The 19,981-nt window shown below is 47.9% G+C and overlaps 3 long non-coding RNA genes across 3 annotated transcripts; 2 read left to right on the top strand and 1 right to left on the bottom strand.

Annotated features, from left to right (window-relative positions):
• Positions 1-641: 641 nt before the first annotated feature.
• Positions 642-3,121, bottom strand: LOC308585855. Its single transcript, XR_014007634.1, has 2 exons — positions 3,039-3,121; positions 642-852 (listed from the first exon to the last, which is right to left on the bottom strand). It is a non-coding gene; the product is annotated as an uncharacterized lncRNA (long non-coding RNA).
• Positions 3,122-3,249: 128 nt separating this feature from the next.
• On the top strand, positions 3,250-11,513 carry LOC308585830. Its single transcript, XR_014007602.1, has 3 exons — positions 3,250-3,381; positions 9,383-10,359; positions 11,145-11,513. It is a non-coding gene; the product is annotated as an uncharacterized lncRNA (long non-coding RNA).
• Positions 11,514-17,860: 6,347 nt separating this feature from the next.
• On the top strand, positions 17,861-18,509 carry LOC308585871. Its single transcript, XR_014007653.1, has 2 exons — positions 17,861-17,944; positions 18,223-18,509. It is a non-coding gene; the product is annotated as an uncharacterized lncRNA (long non-coding RNA).
• Positions 18,510-19,981: the final 1,472 nt, after the last annotated feature.

Below are 19,981 nucleotides of genomic sequence, written 5' to 3'. Positions count from 1 at the left end.
TTTCCCCACGAAAACCTGCTCTTTAGTGCTCAATCGGAGCAAATGACAATTCAGGTTTTCTGCAGATTGCTGTTTGCTCCGATTGAGCTTTAAAGAACAGGTTTTCACAGGGAAAGCTCCAGAACAAACAAACAAAAAAGGGCACATGGACATGTAGCTTTAATAAGACCTCACTCTCCTTACCACTTGGCAGAATTATACAGATGACCAAGCTGCCCCAGGGTGAGAGTGCTGTGTTGCCTCTGTCTCCAGCCTAGCAAGATGGGAGGAGGAAATGAAGAGTAGTTACTGCAGTTGTCAGTCTGGGGAGGAGGGGCTAGAGACCTACTCGCACATTTTTTAATCCTTTGGAATGCTGCCATATTATAATACTGAATGAACAGACATAAAAGAAATATGCTGAATCACTCGCTCTCCCATCGTAAAGTAGTCTATAAAAGGTCCGTGTGCCTGGACACACCATTTTTACAAGCAAGCAATTAGCAGAAAGGTGAACTTTAAAGCACGTCTTTCCCATTCCACCTTTGTCCGTTGCTATATTTTCAAGATGATATAAAGAACCCAGCTCAGAATAAATCTTCAGCATTTTAAGGATTCGGTAGCATATACGTAAGGTTAGTTATGAGACCTAACTGAAGACATTCTGTACAGTCACTTTTATATGGTGCTTTTCAAGAAGAGCTGTTTTGAGCCCAAAGGGCCACATTGCCACACAAGCAGCCTTCCAGGGGCCGTATGCCAGGTGTGAGTGGAACAAGGAATGCAACACTTATCTTCATACTGTAGGATACAGTCGAGGCACAAGCGTTTCTGCACATACATCTCTTCAGCCAGGATCATATAACACCGGTCCTGAAAGAACAACATGGGCTCTCAGTATGTTTCCGAGCACAAGTCAAAGTGTTAGTGGTGACCTTTAAAGCCCCAAAGGGTCTCAGCCCTGAAGGAGCATCTCCACCCCCATCGTCCAGCCCAAACACTGAGGTCCAGCTGAAGGGGCCTTCTGGTGGTTCCCTCATTGTGAGAAGTTAGGTTACAGGGAAGCAGGCAAAGGGCCTTCTCGGTAGTGGCACCAACCCTGTGGAACACCCTCCCATCAAATGTCAAGGAGATAGGAAACTATACAACCTTTAGAAGACATCTGAAGGGACCCCGGTATAGGGACATTATAAATGTTTAATGTTTTATTAAGTTTTTGTACGTGCTGGGCAACCTAGTCAGATGGGCATGGTACAAATAATGAAATTTATTATTATTATTATTATTATTATTATTATTATTATTATTATTATTATTATTCAGCCAGGCAAACAACAGACAATAGCAGGGTTCAATTAAAGTTTCCAGCCAGGCAAAATGACTGGACCAGGGGAGGTGTGGCCTCAGAGAATCCCAATAGTCATACAAGGGGCTACAGTTGACCTCCAGGTTCCCCATCCCTTCTTTCAGCCCAAAGCCTCCTGAAGCATAATCTGACTGTCATAGCAGTCCACCCCCTGACAGGTGTTTCGATATTAGGCTCTGTCTTTCAGGATTTCAGGATTCAAGCCTCCATTTTCAGGGACTCTGGGGGAAGCAGCTCTGCTCTCATGTTCATCGAGCTACACCCTGTCCCAGAAGAAATAGTTGAGGCTCTGCTCCCCTCAGGCTCTGCCTGCCTTCTCTTTGGAAACTGGAAGATTCAGTCCCATGACCTATGAGGCACCACCCCTCATCTCAAGATTAGATGTTCATACTAGCATTCCCAAGGGCTGAAAGCTTCGAGCAAAGCAACCAGAAGTGGCATTCGATGTGCCTTATAAATGGTGGTGCCTTGAGTGCCAGCCTAGGTTTCTTGGCTATTAGTTGTGTCCCAAGGGAGCTGTAACGGCTGCAGAATCACGGCGTTCTGCCTGATGAACAGTTTGGTCTATCTCTATGACTTGCATGCATCAGACATCTACACAAAAGTAAGTTGAACCAGTAAACAATATCACGGAACCTAATTTTCTTTTTTCCCTATGCCAGTGTATCAACTTTTTTTATCTGCCGCGTGTCATTTGTGAAGCATTTTCAAGAATGCTTTTGAGCTGTGCCAGAGCACAATAAGAGCATGACAGCATTATCATTCTAGATAAATGGATGCCTTCAGAGGTGTGCCTACTTATCTGGCCTGTATTAATAGGGCGGGGGTTGATGCAACATATTATCTCTCTTACTTTAAATTACTTCATTACAGCTGGTAAGGCACAGCTTAATCGAGCCCTCTATTTTGTGGCACAGAGCATTTTAGACCATAATCAAAGATCCAAATTGCAGAAAAGCAAGGGAGAGGGGTAGCAGGAATTAACAATGTCAGATGTAATTGTGCTTTCATACATACCCTCACAAACACACACACAAAATTAGAGCATTTCTAGCTTTTCAAATATATTAAAAGCATTTCTTGCCTGCCTGCTGTAGAAACAAAACAGAGGTTTTTATTGACCATGATGGTCCATGGGTGGACAATTCCATGAGTGCTAAGACAAAACTACAAGAGGGTTACCATGGAATAATAATAATAATAATAATAATAATAATAATAATAATAATAATAATAATAATAATAATTTATTACTTATACCCCACCCATCTGGCCGGGCCTCCCCAGCCACTCTGGGCAGTTCTCAATAGAATATTAAAAACACAAAAACATCAAATATTAAAAACTTCCCTAAACAGGGTTGCCTTCAGATGTCTTCTAAAAGTCAGATAGTTTCTTATCTCCTTGACATCTGATGGGAGGATGTTCCACAGGGCGGGCACCACTACCGAGAAGGCCCTCTGCCTGGTTCCATATAATTTCACTTTTCACAATGAGGGAACCACCAGAAGGCCCTCGGAGCTAGACCTCCGGTATACAGGGCTGAAGCCATTTAGGGCTTCAAAGGTTAAACAATTACGTAACATTTGCACATATTTGAATATTTGCAGGAAGACTGCCTCAATTTTACAGACAGGAAACTAAGGGATTTGGAGGTGGGAGAAAAATCAAATGAATTCTGTTAGACACTTACAGCAATATACCACTTGAAACAGTCACAGCTTCCCTCAAATAAACCTGGGAAGGGTAGTTTGTTAAAGGTTCTGAGTTGCTAGGAGACCTTTATTTCCCTCACAGAGCTAGAATTCTCACAGTGGTTTAACAGTTAATCCCTCTTTTCCCATGGAACTCTGTGAACTGTGACTCTGCGAGGGGGAAAGGCACCTCCTAGCACCCTTAACAAACAACATTTCCCAGGATTCTTTGAGGAAAGTCACGATTGTTTAAAAAGTGGTACAGTGCTGCTTTAAATGTGTAGGACAGATGGCGCGATAGTTGACTGGAAGTTCTTGCACAACAAGTCTACTTCCAAAAAGGTAGGCTTTTTTATGGGATAATACTTGCTCTGATGCAACGTCATCTAACCTCCCCACAAACAAATCAGGATGAATCCGTAATACACATGTGTCTAAAGGCACCTTAACTGCAACACTCTTCAACGGGCTTGAACACCTCAACTGCAAACTCGTGTCTGAGTCCAGAAAGCCATCCAGCTTGGGGGGGCAGGCTTGGGGGGGCTTATTGTGTTGTTTTTTAATTTTGATTATATGTTTTGTGGTTTTATATTTTGATTTTGTTCTGTGAACCGCCCTGAGGCCTCCGGGTATAGGAAGGTTTATAAATTCAGTTAATCATCATCTTCATCAGGCAGAAAGGCAGGGAAGTCAACTTTGAAGTAGACCAGCAGCAACAAAATAAGAACAGAAAAATAAACCAAGCACTGCCAAATTCATTCACACACTCTTGCCGCCCCCATGACTCAAAGCCTTTAACAATTCTCAGTTCATTGAAAGAAACAGACACATAAGTCCCATGGCAGCAACCCCGTCCTGAAGGCTCCTTGAGCAGTGCAGCAGAGATGAAATCAACCACCTACCGTATTGGCCTGAATATAAGCCGCACCCGAATGTAAGCTGCAACTTTAAAATTCAAAGGAAGGGGGGAGAGAAAAAAAGACCATACCCAAATATAAGCCACTCCCTTAAAATTCCGCAGGCACTCGCCCCTTCCGTTTTATTGTACAGTGGTGCCTCGCAAGACGAAATTAATCCGTTCCACGAGTCTCTTCGTCTAGCAGTTTTTTCGTCTTGCGAAGCAACCCTATTAGCGGCTTAGCGGATTAGCGCTATTAGCGGTTTAGCTGTTTAGCGGCTATTAAAGGCTTAGCGGCTTAGCAGCTAAAAGGCTATTAGCGGCTTAGCAGCTTAGAAAAAGGGGGGAGGGGAAAAAAATCGCAAGACTCACAAGACTTTTTTGTTTTGCGAAGCAAGCCCATAGGGAAATTCGTCTTGCGAAGCGCATCAAAAAACAGAAAACCCTTTTGTCTAGCGGGTTTTTTGTCTTGCGAGGCATTCGTCTTGCGGGGCACCACTGTATGTCTGTTTCAGCAGCGATATCATAAAATCCCATTTTTGTAAGGTTGCAAATGTAAGCCACACTTTAACTTTTCATGGTTGGAATTTGGGGAAAAAGTGAGGCTTATATTCAGGCCATTACGGTATGATGACAAAGTGGGTGGGTCCTCATCAGAGGGTCACAAAAGGGGTTACAGCCAGGGCATCAGCAGTAGTGGCACTGGGCAAAACTGTCAACTTACAGATTTGAAAATAAGGGACCAGCAGCCTCGAAAATAAGGGATCAGCTGCCAAAATAAGGGATTTTGCTTAGTTTATACAGAAATCCGGCACTAATGGAGCCATGCTTATTTTGCTGCAACTGACTGTGTTTTGCTGGGGGTTGGACTACATGATCCGGTGGAAGTCTCGCAAGAGAGGGGCTGCCTGCCCGCCCGTAGCCACCCGTCTCCTTACGACGCACCCCTGAGGGGGAAAAGGGAGAGATGGAGACGGGGCAGCTCGTGTGTACGCTCTCTCAAGTTGGAGGACCCCGAGCCGCTGCTTCCCTCCCGAGCTGGGCGAGCATGAAACCCGGGAAATTTAAGGGACATCATCAATCCAGGACAGCAACAGGAAACGGCGCTGGAATAAGGGAGTTTCCCGCCAAATAAGGGACGGTTGACAGCTATGGCACTGGGTGACAGCAGCCGCCCATCGCACAGGCAAAGAGCCAAGGCGATACATGAAAACCATGGTCCACCATAACCAACTCAATCCACAGTCCTTTGGATCCCGACTCAAAACAGATTCAATCTTGTATCTTCAGGTTTTTTCCCCTTCTCCTCTTCCTCTTCCCCCATCCCCATGGGTGAATACTGATAAAATGTCATCGTAATCAGAGGTGCAGAAGGAGACGAAAGATTCCTTTCGCACTGAACCTAAGGAAAGACCCTCAAAGTAAACGTGATCTTGGCTTTGGCACCTTGGAAGGCAAGCACGTTCAACTGATCACTTAGCAAAGGTTAATGCTGGCCGTCACTGGAACGAGCTGATGAAGCCATGATTAATATACTCCGTGTTTGCAAGTGCAAGCGCCCTGCCGAAAATATAAATAAAGCAAAGGGATTTTTCAGGGTGATTACATTTAAATTTCACAGTTGATGAAGCAAACCCAAAAATCTCTTTTTGCACACATGCTAGTTAAAGGCTCCTGACATTTAACAAGTTGGCTAGTGAAGTATAGCGGCTAAGCAACTGAGCTGGGAAGTTCATGATTCAAGTGTCTCCACTCACATGAGCTCGGTAGGTGGCTTTCAGCAACTCATCGCCTCTCATTTTAGTCTGCCCTCTCCACCTGTATTATCGAGTTCCTATTAGTGGCCTACTTTGCAGGTTTGTTGCAACAATAACTTGAGATAATTCTACAGGAAGTGCAAAGGACACTCAAATGTGCTGCATAATTAAGAAATGTTATGGGGGGCGGGCTCCAGCCCTTCACTCTCCCATTCTACTTTCTCCCCAGCTCTTTAAAAACTAGTTTTACATTTTACTGACCCCTTTTTAGCAAAGCTCCCACTGCTATTTTTCTTCCTCCTCTCCTCCCATGAGATCACTGTTACACCAAGTAGGAGGAAATGGGTGCAAGCCCCCTCCCCCACTGCAGGTCCAAATAACAATAACAAATTTAGTTAGTTAGTTAGTTAGTTAGTTAGTTAGTTAGTTAGTTAGTTAGTTAGTTAGTTTATATCCCGCCCATCTGGCTGGGTTTCCCCAGCCACTCTGGGTGGCTCCCAATAGAATGTTAAAAACACAATAAAACATCAAACATTAAAAACTTCCCTAAACAGGGCTGCTTTCAGATGTTTTCTAAAAATCAGATAGTTGTTTATTTCCTTGACATCTGATGGGAGGGCGCCGCTACTGAGAAGGCCCTCTGCCTGGTTCCCTGTAACCTCACTTCTCACAGGGAGGGAACCGCCAGAAGGCCCTCGGAGCTGGACCTCAGTTTCCGGGCTGAACGATGGGGGTGGAGACTCTCCTTCAGGTATACTGGGCCAAGGCCATTTAGGGCTTTAAAGGTCAGCACCATTGCTATTCCTGCAGCAATCCACATCCTGGAGACTTAGCTTCTGTAGCAACAAGGCTCCTTGTGAGATTAGGACCCTACGAGGGGACATGCACAGGCTCATACTCTCTCACCCCCTTGCACGATGGCAAGTGAAAAAGCCCCATCCATGGTCAGAAAAGAAAGGAAAGTGAACTCTTCTCTCCCAGCCAAACATCCTCCCACAAACTCAAAAGGATAGCAACCATCGTCTTGCTACAAGTCAATGCCGATCTGCAAATTTTGTCATGGCTCCATTGGTTAAAGCACGGTGCTGATAACACCAAGGTTTCAGGTACGATCCCTGCATGGGACAGCTGCCTATTCCTCCATTGCAGGGAGTTGTTCTAGATGATCCTCAGGGTCCCTTCCAACTTTACAATTCTATGATTCTTTGGTCAAATTAACAAGTGTCTAAACTTGAGGCCCTCTTTGAACTTGAGGATCTGGACTACCGGTAAATGCTTTCCTGGCCACTCCCTGATAGGCCCTGGGTGTCCCTTGAAAAAGAGGGAGAATGATGGAAATGTGGGAGGTGGGTACTGTCTGTACTTGAGCAGCTAGGATGCTGCTCTTGGAAGTGATAGTTTGGGATGGGGGAACATGTACAGGGAGGTTTAAAGTTCTCTCTTCCCTCACTAAACTCCACACGTCAGCTCTATGCCAATGCAACTCCCATGCTGAGAACTGGCTGCCAGCTCCGGCCCTGAGCCTTTTGCAATATAGAGCACAATAAAGCAAAGGAGGTGGAATATGCCAAACACCACCCCAAGGCTCCTATCCCAGACTGGCTGGAGCCCTAAACAGGAGCTATGCTGTTAGACTGGAGGCCAGGGAATTCATTGCAACATCTTGTCAAGATGGATTCCTCACTCCCATATAAACTTTCCTTCTTCCCTCAAAGCGCAAGGTGACGCAAATATTCCTTTTGGATATTAAGCACTTTTTAATTTACAGCAAAACTGAAACCTTCTTCCCCCAAATAGCTGCCTTGACTTTCACGGCGAAGTAGATGCCATCGTGAATTAATTTATATGAAGGGCGGGTTTATAACTGCTAACTTAGCATCATGTCTTACAACAATTATTTTTTAAAAATCTTTTAAAAGCGGGCAGTAAATTTAAGTGCTTTTTAACAGCTGGCTTCAAAGGCCATCACCCCATATCAGATATTCAGTAAATCCTCTACTGAGACAGTGAGTGGTTACATCATGCCAAAGACTGTTTTAATTGTTCGATTTTGAAATAAAACGCCAGGTGTTAATTGATTTTTTTTCATGATAGCTTTTAGCACTGTAGTTAATAAAAGTTTTGGGCCTTCTAGCCAAATACTTAAAGCATTAATACTGAGAAACTACAGTGAATTTGGGGGTTAGGCCCTAATCTCTAAAATGCCGTCTGTATGGCTGCCTGTCTATTAGTTGTATACCTGAAGCTTCCTACAATCATCTGATGATAACGAGCACGCTTGTTTTTAATTGCATGCACTCTTTACCATTGGACTGAGAACAAGCTGCTTCCATAGGATCTAGTAGCTGGCGCACTCAACTAAATAATTTTAGAAACCTTAATTAAAATATTGGTGTATAAACTGCTCTCAGAGAAAACCTGCTCACATTTTAAATGAAGCAAATAATTTTAGGGTATGCTCCTATCCTATGCTGAGGATGCACCAGCAATAAGTGTCAGCAGTGCTTTTTTTCCCTAAAAAAAATTGTGTAGGGGTACTCTCATTTTGACTCAAGAAAAATCACCATTTTATAGTTCAAATCAGGAAAAATAAATACAGTAAATGGACAAAAGTACAAAGATTCACAAAATGTTTAGGGGTATACGTACCCCCAGAAAAAAGCACTGGGTGTTAGCTCCTGGAGGCTGAGACACTCCCCCCCCCTTTTTTAGGGGGCGATGCCCTCTCAATGTTCAGAAGGGTTTTGGCTCCACCCCCTGGCTCCTCACAACGTCATATGTGTGGTGTCAGGCTGTTGTGCAACATCATGTGCATTATGTTTAGGACATCGTGTTGGGCCCAGGGGTGAAGGAAGGCTAGCCAGCACCTGGTGTGGGGTGTCAGGGGCGGGGCAAACTGCCCAGTGGCACATGCAGGGTGGTTTGCCTACGGTGCCACTTGAGCCCTGTATGGACAGCAGCAGGATCCTCTGCACGCAGCAGCGGCGCGATGGCGGCTGCTTGCGCCACCACCACACCTGGCGGCAGCAGGGCAAGCCCCCTGCAGGGTGCCTTCTTGTCTCCCCCCTCAGAGATGATGATGATGATGATGATGATGATGATGATGATGATGATGATTTATACCCTGCCCATCTGGCTGAGTTTCCCCAGCCACTCTGGGTGGCTCCCAATCAAGTGTTAAAAACAGTACAGCATTAAATATTAAAAACTTCCCTGAACAGGGCTGCCTTCAGTTGTCTTTTCAAGATAGGATAGCTATACGTCCCTATACCAGGCTCCCTTCAGGTGTCTTCTAAAGGTTGTATAGTTTCCTATCTCCTTCACATCTGAAGGGAGGGTATTCCACAGGGTGGGTGCCACTACTGAGAAGACCCTCTATCTGGTTCCCTGGAACCTCACTTATTGCAATGAGGGAACAGCCAAAAGGCCCTCGGCGCTGGATCTCAGTCTCCAGGCTGAACGATGGGGGTGGAGACGCTCATTCAGGTATATAGGACCGAGGCCGTTTAGGGCTTTAAATGGCACCTGGAGCGAACTGCCCCCCCCCCGCCCCCTTCCTCTGCCTCTGGTTGGGCCCTCTCAATCATCTTGAGAAGCTGGAGCCGGATGTTGTTGGCCAGTCAATAAGGATGGTCTAGGAAACTTGGAGGTTCCTCTCTCTCTCTTCCCTTTCTGAGATGTTTCCCAGGCACACATCTCAGTCTCCTGTCCAAGCTGAATTGCATCACAACACTTCCAATACCTTCGCCTATGAACCTTTTCTGTACTCGTGGGTTTTGCTAAAAGGAGCAATGAAATGTTCTCCTATTGAGCATCTGTGTGATCTTGTTGTGTTACTGCCACTTACTGGGATTCAAGCGAGGCAGAGCTCCGTAAGCCAGAGCGGCTCAGAAACTTTGCCCATCCATTCCCCCTTTATTAACTCTGACTGCCCTCGCTGCTTTAGAACTCACTTATCACTCCCAAGGATCAACTTGGATGCTGTACTATAACACAATTTATTCTCTTGGTGACTGCATTTCTCTCTGAGAAGCACAGGAATGAATGAACATGGAACTCTATTAGGCCACATCAAAAGCACTGAACATCATCAGGAAACAAGGTAAGGATAAAATGAAACCATTTCTTAGGGACCAATAAAATGACTTACTCGAGTCCCAAAGATTAATCCAGACAACTTGCAATGAAATGCACTAGAACTCCCAACAGCTGCAGCTGACAAGTTAGCAATAGTAGGGTATTTTGGTGGCATTTGTTTTATGCATTTTGTATTCCCCTATCCCAGGGGAAGGAGGAAATATATTAATTGTCAGTGAAGTGAAGTTTACCTTACCTGATAGGCACTCTGTTTGCAGTTATGTATGTTGGCTTGCAGTGTACCTACTGCACCTTAAAACTGAGATACCAGAATGAAATTTTATACTGTATACGAGCTCAAGACAATATTCTGTCCTAGAATAAAATACTAGATCAACACACTCCACATTTCAAGGGGTAGAGGAAAAGTCACTAAACACATTGCATCAAGTGGGAGCTGCAACTAAAAGCTGTGTATGGAAGCGCTTGTTTTTCATGTTCCAGCTAACCAGGGAAGCCCTTTCCCAGCATACTTCATTCCATTCCCCCTCCTTTGCCATTTTCCATCCCTCACAACAGCATGTTGTGGTTCAAGGACCCGACCCCCGCTTGGTGGAATAAAGACACGTTGACACAGAATATAAGGTTAATGGGCAAGAAAAGGCCACAACTTTATTGATTACAGCAAGTGAGAAAGTATTGGCTTAGGCATTGGACCACGGAAGATTTGACTCCACCCACTCGAAGTGGGGTGAGTCTGAAGAGGGGGTTAACCACCAGTAAGGGGAGCCTGTTGATGCTAATACGACTATAAGCTCTCCCCTGATGTTACCGAGGGTCGTGCCATGGCCCCCCGCCACACAGGCATCGGACAGGATTCATGACCGCCAGATTCCTTTAACAGAATACCCAATATGAAGGGGTAGGCGATGGCCACACCTTGCCCTTCCACACACCAACAACACATTCCAATGCCTAACCGCCCAATACCAAGGAAGTAGTGATGATTGCTACGAGGTAGGCAAAAAAACCAAAAGGCCTAATGCCAGTTGGAAAAATTCCTACCAGGCCCTCTGGGCAACCTGGGCGACCAACCATAGGTCCATAGCAAGGTCAAGAGAAAAGCTAAGCCCTAAGGGAGTGGTGGGTGGGTGACTCGCGACGAGAAGGGGAGCAAAAGGGTTGAATGGCTGGCATGGCTGTGTCTTGAGCAGCAAACCACGCCCCCACCAAGCCGCCCGATTGGGTGCTCAACCAGGAGGCGTGGCGCGCCAGCCATGTGGATGGGGCAGGGGGCGTAATGCCCCCTGCATGACGCGGGAGTCGTCTCCCGCCCACAACACCTCCCCTCCGGAAGGAGGAGAGGCCTTCAGTCCTTATTGGACTGTTTTGGGGAGATTCTTCACTCCCCCCCCGTTGTTTCCCCCCCAAACCTTTTTCTGTATCTGTAAACCTAGGGGTTCCAGTCACTCTGAATGTGCTAATGCCTTTTGGCTATGTATCGTCACTCAAGAGCATGAGTTAGCTATTCATATATAAGTCTGATGATATGGCGGTGCCTACTCTGAAGAGGGAAACACTGGAGTGAAATTTAGTGTGCGCATTCAGGTCACAATTCTATGTATAAAAGCAAAGTGTTGGTCCAAAAGCAGGGAGGAAACCCTCCAAAATCCTCAGTTAGTACCGACCAAAATGGCACAAATGTCTTATCAGGCAAGACGTTCAATATAACGAGTCAATCTGAGGCAGGGCTGCTTATACAGGGCTGCCTTTAAATGTCTTCTAAAGGTTGTATAGTGACTCATCTCCTTGAAATCTGCTGGGACGGCTTCCCACACAGTGGGCGCCACTACCGAGAAGGCCCTCTTGCCTGGTTCCCTGTAACTTCACTTATTGTGGTGAGGGAACATCCAGAAGGTCTTTGGTGCTGGATCTCAGTGTCTGGGATGAATGATGGGGGTGGAGATGCTCCTTCAGGTGTACAGGGCTGAAGCCCTTTGAATTTTGCTTGGAAATGTACTGGGAGAATTGTCTCGGGCACAGGGAAGTTGTGAACGGGCAGCAGGGCAGGAAATTTGCTTGCCTCATTATTGCACACATGACTGCCTGCCCGCCAGCCAATCTTCCTACTCCAGCTATAGCCAGTGGCCACCCACCTGACCAGGCTCTCTGCTGCCTCTTCCACCCTCTCACTGCCTTGCTCTGAGAGAGGACAGCAGCATGTGCTAAAACACCTGTTTGACCCCTGCGCACCCATCTTCAAAGGTGGGTGGGGAAATGTAAAATGTGTTGCATTTTAAAAGGCCTCTCCTAGTACAGTGGTAAAGGTAAAGTAAAGTGACCCCTGACCATTAGGTCCAGTCGTGGCCGACTCTGGAGTTGCGGCACTCATCTCGCTTTATTGGCCGAGGGAGCCGGCATACAGCTTCCGGGTCATGTGGCCAGCATGACTAAGCCACTTCTGGCGAACCAGAGCAGCGCATGGAAACGCCGTTTACCTTCCCATTGGAGCAGTACCTATTTATCTACCTGCATTTTGACGTGCTTTCGAACTGCTAGGTTGGCAGGAGCAGGGACGAAACAACGGGAGCTCACCCCATTGCGGGGATTCGAACTGCTGACCTTCTGATCAGCAAGTCCTAGGCTCTGTGGTTTAACCCACAGCGCCACCCGCATCCCTAGTACAGTGGTACCTCGGGTTAAGTACTTAATTCATTCTGGAGGTCCGTACTTAACCTGAAACTGTTCTTAACCTGAAGCACCACTTTAGCTAATGGGGCCTCCCGCTGCCGCCGCGCCGCCAGAGCACGATTTCTGTTCTCATCCTGAAGCAAAGTTCTTAACCTGAAGCACTATTTCTGGGTTAGCAGAGTCTGTAACCTGAAGCGTATGTAACCTGAAGCGTATGTAACCTGAGGTACCACTGTATCGTGACAAGTTCTGATGGCAGAAATCCTCTCCTTGGCCTGTATTAAAACTATGCTTACCACTAATGCTTCCCATACATTACAGAGCAAATGAGAGGGAGAAATGTAATTAGAAATTAAAATGTAAGATTCCAGTATTCACACAGGCATATATATCCAGGATGTTTACATTATAGAGCTAGGGGGAAACAGATGCACTTAAAAGCATAAATGGTTTTCCAAAATGCAAATTAGTAGGCAGCTTGCACAGAGCTACTTGAAGCCAATGGGATTCATGCACCCTAACGAGGCACAGGATTGCACCCTCTGTTTTCCTGCCACCCTTAGATGGGGACAGGGACAGTCTGTATTTAAGCCCCTTCCGAATTTCTGAGCTAGTCCTCTCATTCGGGCCTTTTTTCTTGGAGAGAATACGTCATCATTTATTCTATTAGAAAATAAATGTAAGGATATATTGTGGAATTTGCATTCCATTACCTTGGTTTGCATGCCATAAAACATTTATTACACCCTTGGGCTACAGGCTTAATAATGACTGGGTGAAATGCACTAATGTGGTATTGGCCTTGCTATAGAACAAAAGATTAATGTTCTTTGATGTCACCCAGCTAATAGTTGGGCTCACCAATTTGTCCCTTCAAAAGACATTACAGTCATTGAGACAACCCCACTAAGAAGAAAGGAAGCAAAAGAAGACTGAAGTCGAGCCATAAACTGAAGCTCCCTGAAACTATGTAAAAGTTTACATGGGATTTTTCTATCCATGAAATACCGTATTTTTTGCACCATAACACTCACTTTTTTCCTCCTAGAAAGTAAGGGGAAATGTCTGTGCGTGTTATGGAGTGAATGCCTGCGGGTGGCGGGGGGGATCTGCTGCAGTCGTGAGCAGAGGATCCATGGTTCCCCTTCCTTCCCTCCTCCATGGTTACAAAGCATGGATCCACATGGATCCTCAGGATTTTTGCATTGGGCTACTCCAAACTCACTGTCAGATCACATGTCTGTGGCCACAGCATGAACCACAAAAATCATACATCCACTATTTCGTTTAGAATATTTTTTTTTCTTGTTTTCCTCCTCTAAAAACTATGTGCGTGTTATGGTCTGGTGCGTGTTATAGAGCGAAAAATACGGTAAATAAAGGCCTAGTTTAGATTATATGGCAGCGAAGTGAGACGTAGTCTTTCGCCCCATCCACTCAGAGCACCTCTCCTGCTTCAAAGACCACACGTCTGGAGATCCAGAGACCCCTTTGAAATTAAGAGGTATCCTCTTATGAGCAGGAGAATTTGATGGCTATATTGGAATTTTCAGATCTATAGACAGGCTTGAGACGACAGTGATAGTCCCAGACCCTCTCAGCTTCTTCTCATATAATTAACTTTAGTTGCTTCTTGTAAAGATAAAACTCTGTAATATTTTTTTCCATGCTGTTTCTCCTCAGAATACAAGAGGAAGAAACTTCCAACAAGAGTAGCCAAATGCGACATATATGTTTCTCATGAGTGTCCCATGTTGTTTAATCAGGTTCATTCCCAGGTAAATGTGCATAGTGGCGCATTGTGCAATCTTGTTGCAAAATGTTCATTGCCTAATCTCCACAAAGTGGATGTGAATATATTATGTCCTTCTGATTTCCTTTAGAAGTTTAAGTCAGATATTTTCCCGAAATCTCTCCTGCTGAAAGGAACTAGACTTGTGTACCGTATTTTTCGCCCCATAAGACGCACCTAGATTTTAGGGGGGGAAATGAAGGAAAAAATTTTTATTTCCCCCCCAGGTGCGCTGCGCTACACCAGGAGCTTGGGACGTGCGGAGCTCAGCGCGCCCCAAGCTTCTGCGTGCCGGCAAGGTCTCCGCTAGCGTGGGAGAGCCGGCGCCTCTCCCAGGGCTAGCGGACCCCTGCGCTAATCCAGAAGCTTGGGGCGTGCTGAGGTCAGCGCGCCCCAAGCTTCTGCATGCCGGCAAGCAGTCCGCTGCCGCCCCAAGCCTTGCGCACCCGGCGGGACCTCCTGCCGGGTGCGGGAGGCTTGGGGCGGCAGCGGACTGCTTGCCGGCATGCAGAAGCTTGGGGCGCGCTGACCTCAGCACGCCCCAAGCTTCTAGGTGCGCGCAAGCAGTCCGCTGCCGCCCCAAGCCTCCCGCACCCGGCGGGACCTCCTGCCGGGTGCGGGAGGCTTGGGGCGGCAGCGGACTGCTTGCCGGCATGCAGAAGCTTGGGGCGCGCTGACCTCAGCACGCCCCAAGCTTCTAGGTGCGCGCAAGCAGTCCGCTGCCGCCCCAAGCCTTGCGCACCCGGCGGGACCTCCTGCCGGGTGCGGGAGGCTTGGGGCGGCAGCGGACTGCTTGCCGGCATGCAGAAGCTTGGGGCGCGCTGACCTCAGCGCGCCCCAAGCTTCTAGGTGCGCGCAAGCAGTCCGCTGCCGCCCCAAGCCTTGCGCACCCTGCCTTCAGGGCGCCCGACGCTCCGAGAAGCAGGCTGCTATCCGCAGCCTAGACATCCCTGCGGGTCCTCCCACAGGGCTGCCTGGGCGGCGGAATTGTTCCCGAAGCGTCGGGCACTCTGCCTTCAGGGCGCCCGACGCTCCGAGAAGCAGGCTGCTATCCGCAGCCTAGGCAACCCTGCGGGACCTCCCACAGGGCTGCCTGGGCTGCGGAATGGTTCCCGAAGCGTCGGGCGCTCTGCCTTCAGGGCGCTCGACGCTGCGAGAAGCAGGCTGCTATCCGCAGCCTAGGCAGCCCTGTGGGACCTCCCACAGGGCTGCCTGGGCTGCGGAATGGTTCCCGAAGCGTCGGGCGCTCTGCCTTCAGGGCGCTCGACGCTGCGAGAAGCAGGCTGCTATCCGCAGCCTAGGCAGCCCTGTGGGACCTCCCACAGGGCTGCCTGGGCGGCGGAATGGTTCCCGAAGCGTCGGGCGCTCTGCCTTCAGGGCGCTCGACGCTGCGAGAAGCAGGCTGCTATCCGCAGCCTAGGCAGCCCTGTGGGACCTCCCACAGGGCTGCCTGGGCTGCGGAATGGTTCCCGAAGCGTCGGGCGCTCTGCCTTCAGGGCGCTCGACGCTGCGAGAAGCAGGCTGCTATCCGCAGCCTAGGCAGCCCTGTGGGACCTCCCACAGGGCTGCCTGGGCGGCGGAATGGTTCCCGAAGCGTCGGGCGCTCTGCCTTCAGGGCGCTCGACGCTGCGAGAAGCAGGCTGCTATCCGCAGCCTAGGCAGCCCTGTGGGACCTCCCACAGGGCTGCCTGGGCTGCGGAATGGTTCCCGAAGCGTCGGGCGCTCTGCCTTCAGGGCGCTCGACGCTGCGAGAAGCAGGCTGCTATCCGCAGCCTAGGCAGCCCTGTGGGACCTCCCACAGGGCTGCCTGGGCTGCGGAATGGTTCCCGAAGCGTCGGGCGCTCTGCCTTCAGGGCGCTCGACGCTGCGAGAAGCAGGCTGCTATCCGCAGCCTAGGCAGCCCTGTGGGACCTCCCACAGGGCTGCCTGGGCTGCGGAATGGTTCCCGAAGCGTCGGGCGCTCTGCCTTCAGGGCGCTCGACGCTGCGAGAAGCAGGCTGCTATCCGCAGCCTAGGCAACCCTGCGGGACCTCCCACAGGGCTGCCTGGGCGGCGGAATTGTTCCCGAAGCGTCGGGCGCTCTGCCTTCAGGGCGCCCGACGCTCCGAGAAGCAGGCTGCTATCCGCAGCCTAGGCAACCCTGTGGGACCTCCCACAGGGCTGCCTGGGCGGCGGATATCTTCCTGAAGCCTGGAGAGCGAGAGGTGTCGGTGCGCACCGACCCCTCTCGCTCTTCAAGCTTCAGCGAAAGCCTGCATTCGCCCCATAAGACGCACCCAGATTTTCCCTTCATTTTTGGAGGGGAAAAAGTGCGTCTTATGGGGCGAAAAATACGGTATTTATCCTTGGCTGAATCATTCACTTAAGCATGAAAACTGAACATACAAAGAGGCACTGCTATTCCAATTGTTTTGTTTTTCAGATTCCAGAATGTAGAGTGTTTGAAGCTCAGGATTCCATGTCCTGGTTGTATATACAGTGGTACCTCAGGTTACATACGCTTCAAGTTACATACGCTTCAGGTTACAGACTCCGCTAACCCAGAAATAGAACTTTGCTTCAGGATGAGAACAGAAATCGTGCTCCAGCGGCGGGGTGGCAGCAGGAGGCCCCATTAGCTAATGTAGTGCTTCAGGTTAAGAACAGTTTCAGGTTAAGAACGGACCTCTGGAGCATCTTAAAAAGCAGAGACATCACCTTGCCAACAAAGGTCCATATAATTAAAGCTATGGTGATGTATGGAAGTGAGAGCTGAACCATAAAGAAGGCTGATTGCTGAAGAATTGATGCTTTTGAATTGTGGTGCTGGAGGAGACTCTTGAGAGTCCTATGGACTGCAAGAAGATCAAACCTATCCATTCTGAAGGAAATCGGCCCTGAGTGCTCACTGGAAGGACAGATCGTGAAGCTGAGGCTCCAATACTTTGGCCACCTCATGAGAAGAGAAAACTCCCTGGAAAAGACCCTGATGTTGGGAAAGATGGAGGGCACAAGGAGAAGGGGACGACAGAGGACAAGATGGTTGGATAGTGTTCTCGAAGCTACCAGCATGAGTTTGACCAAACTGCGGGAGGCAGTGGAAGACAGGAGTGCCTGGCATGCTCTGGTCCATGGGGTCACAAAGAGTCAGGCATGACTAAACAACACCACCACTGTATCCTGTTTTGGAGCCACAGGGGAACTGTAGGTGTGTGTTCATGCCATTGAGGAAACAAAAGCGAAAGGGATCAGCTGAACTGCTTGGTTCTGTTCCAAAACATTTTGGTAGAGAATATAATTTTTATATTCTGCCAGTGCTTTTTGGGGGTGGGGGACACAGGGGTATGCATACCCCTAAATATTTTGCGAATCTTTGTACTTTTGCCCATTTACTGTATTTATTTTTCCTGATTTGAACTATAAAATGGTGATTTTCTTGAGTCAAAACAAGAGTACCCCTAAACATTTTTTTAGAAGAAGAAGAAGAAAAAGCACTGCATTCTGCTCCACCGAAACCATGCAAGTGGGTTAGGGGGCAGAATGGATTCCACAGTCCACTCCGGAAATGGCGCTATCGCTGCTCCCTTCCGAGTTTATGAAGAAAGGCATTACAAGGTTGCACTTACTGTAGCCTCGGATGCTCAGAGACATTCATCATACTGAGGAAGGCATGATCCTGGCAATCATGCCAGAAGCCCCTGGGCATATAAGGTAAGGCCCATCTCCAAGGCTATTTTGAGAACAAGCCTGGAACCTCCTAGAAAATAAGCTTTACCCCCTGCCGGAGCATGGGACTATGGCCGTTGCAGAAAAAATAATAATTGGGAGTCTCTATCAGCCCCTCAGTCTGCTGCTGTTGTCCAAACAGCTTTGTTAATATTCCAGAACATACAATTTCCCCATTTTAGATTTATGAGCTGCGGCGGGTCTTGACAGCGTGACCGTTTTGCCATTTGTTTCCCTCACAAGTTCCCCCTCCATTTCTCCAGCCGTCAGATCCTTCTGAGAACTCCTCCCTCCATCGCCCGTCCTTCGCTGGCTCTCGCTCAAGAGGCTAACAGGCAGTAATGGAATGCCGGGCAGCCATGAGAGGCGAGATTCCATCGCCCTGCATATTGCTGACCACGGATGCCAGCTCAGCACATCTTGATAACTCATAACCCCTTGCCATAGGTTTTTATAGAGTGCCTGGTCTATTGTAAATCACTAACTCTCTGTCATCGACCCAGCTCCATCCCTGATTCATAGCATCAGGAATTAAACTACTGTCACACTGTGTGGAGAGAAGATAACCATTTATGGCACCAGTATAATAAAAACAAAACAGGGGGAAAAACAAAACAAAAATAGACTGTCTTGGAAGCAATGAATTATGGGCCAGCCTCAAAGGTCAAATTATTATCTTGAATTTCTTTATTTAAGCAACCCAAACAAATATTTCTTCACCCTCAAACCCCCATGATTTAAAGGTGAATGACAAGTTATCCAGACTGGCCTCTTACCACAAGTGTTTATTTTGGATGGCCCAATACTGAAGGCCACTTCATCTTTAAGACATTCTCACATTCTGAACTCTGGTTTGGCTGAGTGAAACTGATGGCTTTTTATTCTCTTGTTGTTGGTAGCACAATATCTCCCTTGAACATTGAGACTTCAGAATGAAAGTTGGTGTGCACATTCAGGACATCACAACATTTCCTATTTGAACACCAGCAACCTCTCCCCCTCCATAGTCCTGTCTCTTCTTCTACTCCTTTAGATGTGGCGGCCATTTTGTGTTATGCCCCCCCCCACAGCAGCCTGTTTGTGGCTGGCGCCCACAGCACTTTTTGGAAATTCCAAATGCCCATTGGCCCAAAAAGGTCAGTGACCCCTGGTTTAAGCAAAGCAAAATCCCCACAAGCCCAGGATGTCATGAGCAACTGCTGCTTGTTTCAAACCACATTCAAAAGTTTCAAGTTTCCACCTTATGGGTGTGAAAAATCGGGGAAGTGTATGTAAATCCAAGACCAACCATGGTTTGTTCATACTGCAGCAAACCATGGTTTCTTGTTGCACGTGAATCAGGCCAGTGCCTTTCTTCCTATATACATAAATGTGTAAGACTGTTGTCATGCTGCAGCTCATGTGGCTGCTGATAGGTGGCTATGCCAGCTCCAGTTAAATGCAGCTGCAGCAAGGTTTAACAGAGGGGAGAGGCACTTCACAGAGCAATTTAGCAAGCTGCTCTGAGGAGCACCTCCCTGCTCCCTTAAAATGGGGGATTTGGGGTGAGCTATGAGGGGATAAGTGAAGGGGTGGGTGAGTAGTGAAAGAAGGGGATTTGTTCAGGTGTGGGGAAGGGCTGTTGGCAAGCAGGTTGAGGTAGGGGAGTCCAGACGTTTGGTGCCACAAAATGAAATTCTGTTTGTGACAGGGATCAGACATTTTAAAAACATGTTCTCTGGGCCGGAGGCATGCAGTAGCTTTTAGGTGTCCAAAATGAGACTTCACGCCCTGTGATACACAAACATGCACCATGTTCTCTTGCCTCCTGTCAAACAGGCTTTTCAGGAGCATGGCAAACACCCATAAAGCCAAGAAACAATTGCCAATACTGGAATGAGCATACATAGCACAGGCAGTTGTATCACCTGCAAGTTACTCTGGAGAAAAAACAACCCCTCTTCTGCTTTCAGTCTCAGTTCTGTGATAGACCACTCGTCACGTGGGTTTCCTCCCTCGGTTCTCCGTATCTTGAAAAGAAGC

This window comes from Podarcis bocagei (genome assembly GCF_964188305.1).
Source record: "Podarcis bocagei genome assembly, chromosome: 4".
NCBI lineage: Eukaryota > Metazoa > Chordata > Lepidosauria > Squamata > Lacertidae > Podarcis > Podarcis bocagei.
Note: the sequence above shows the minus strand (reverse complement) of the source record. Positions and strands in the feature narration are given on the sequence as shown.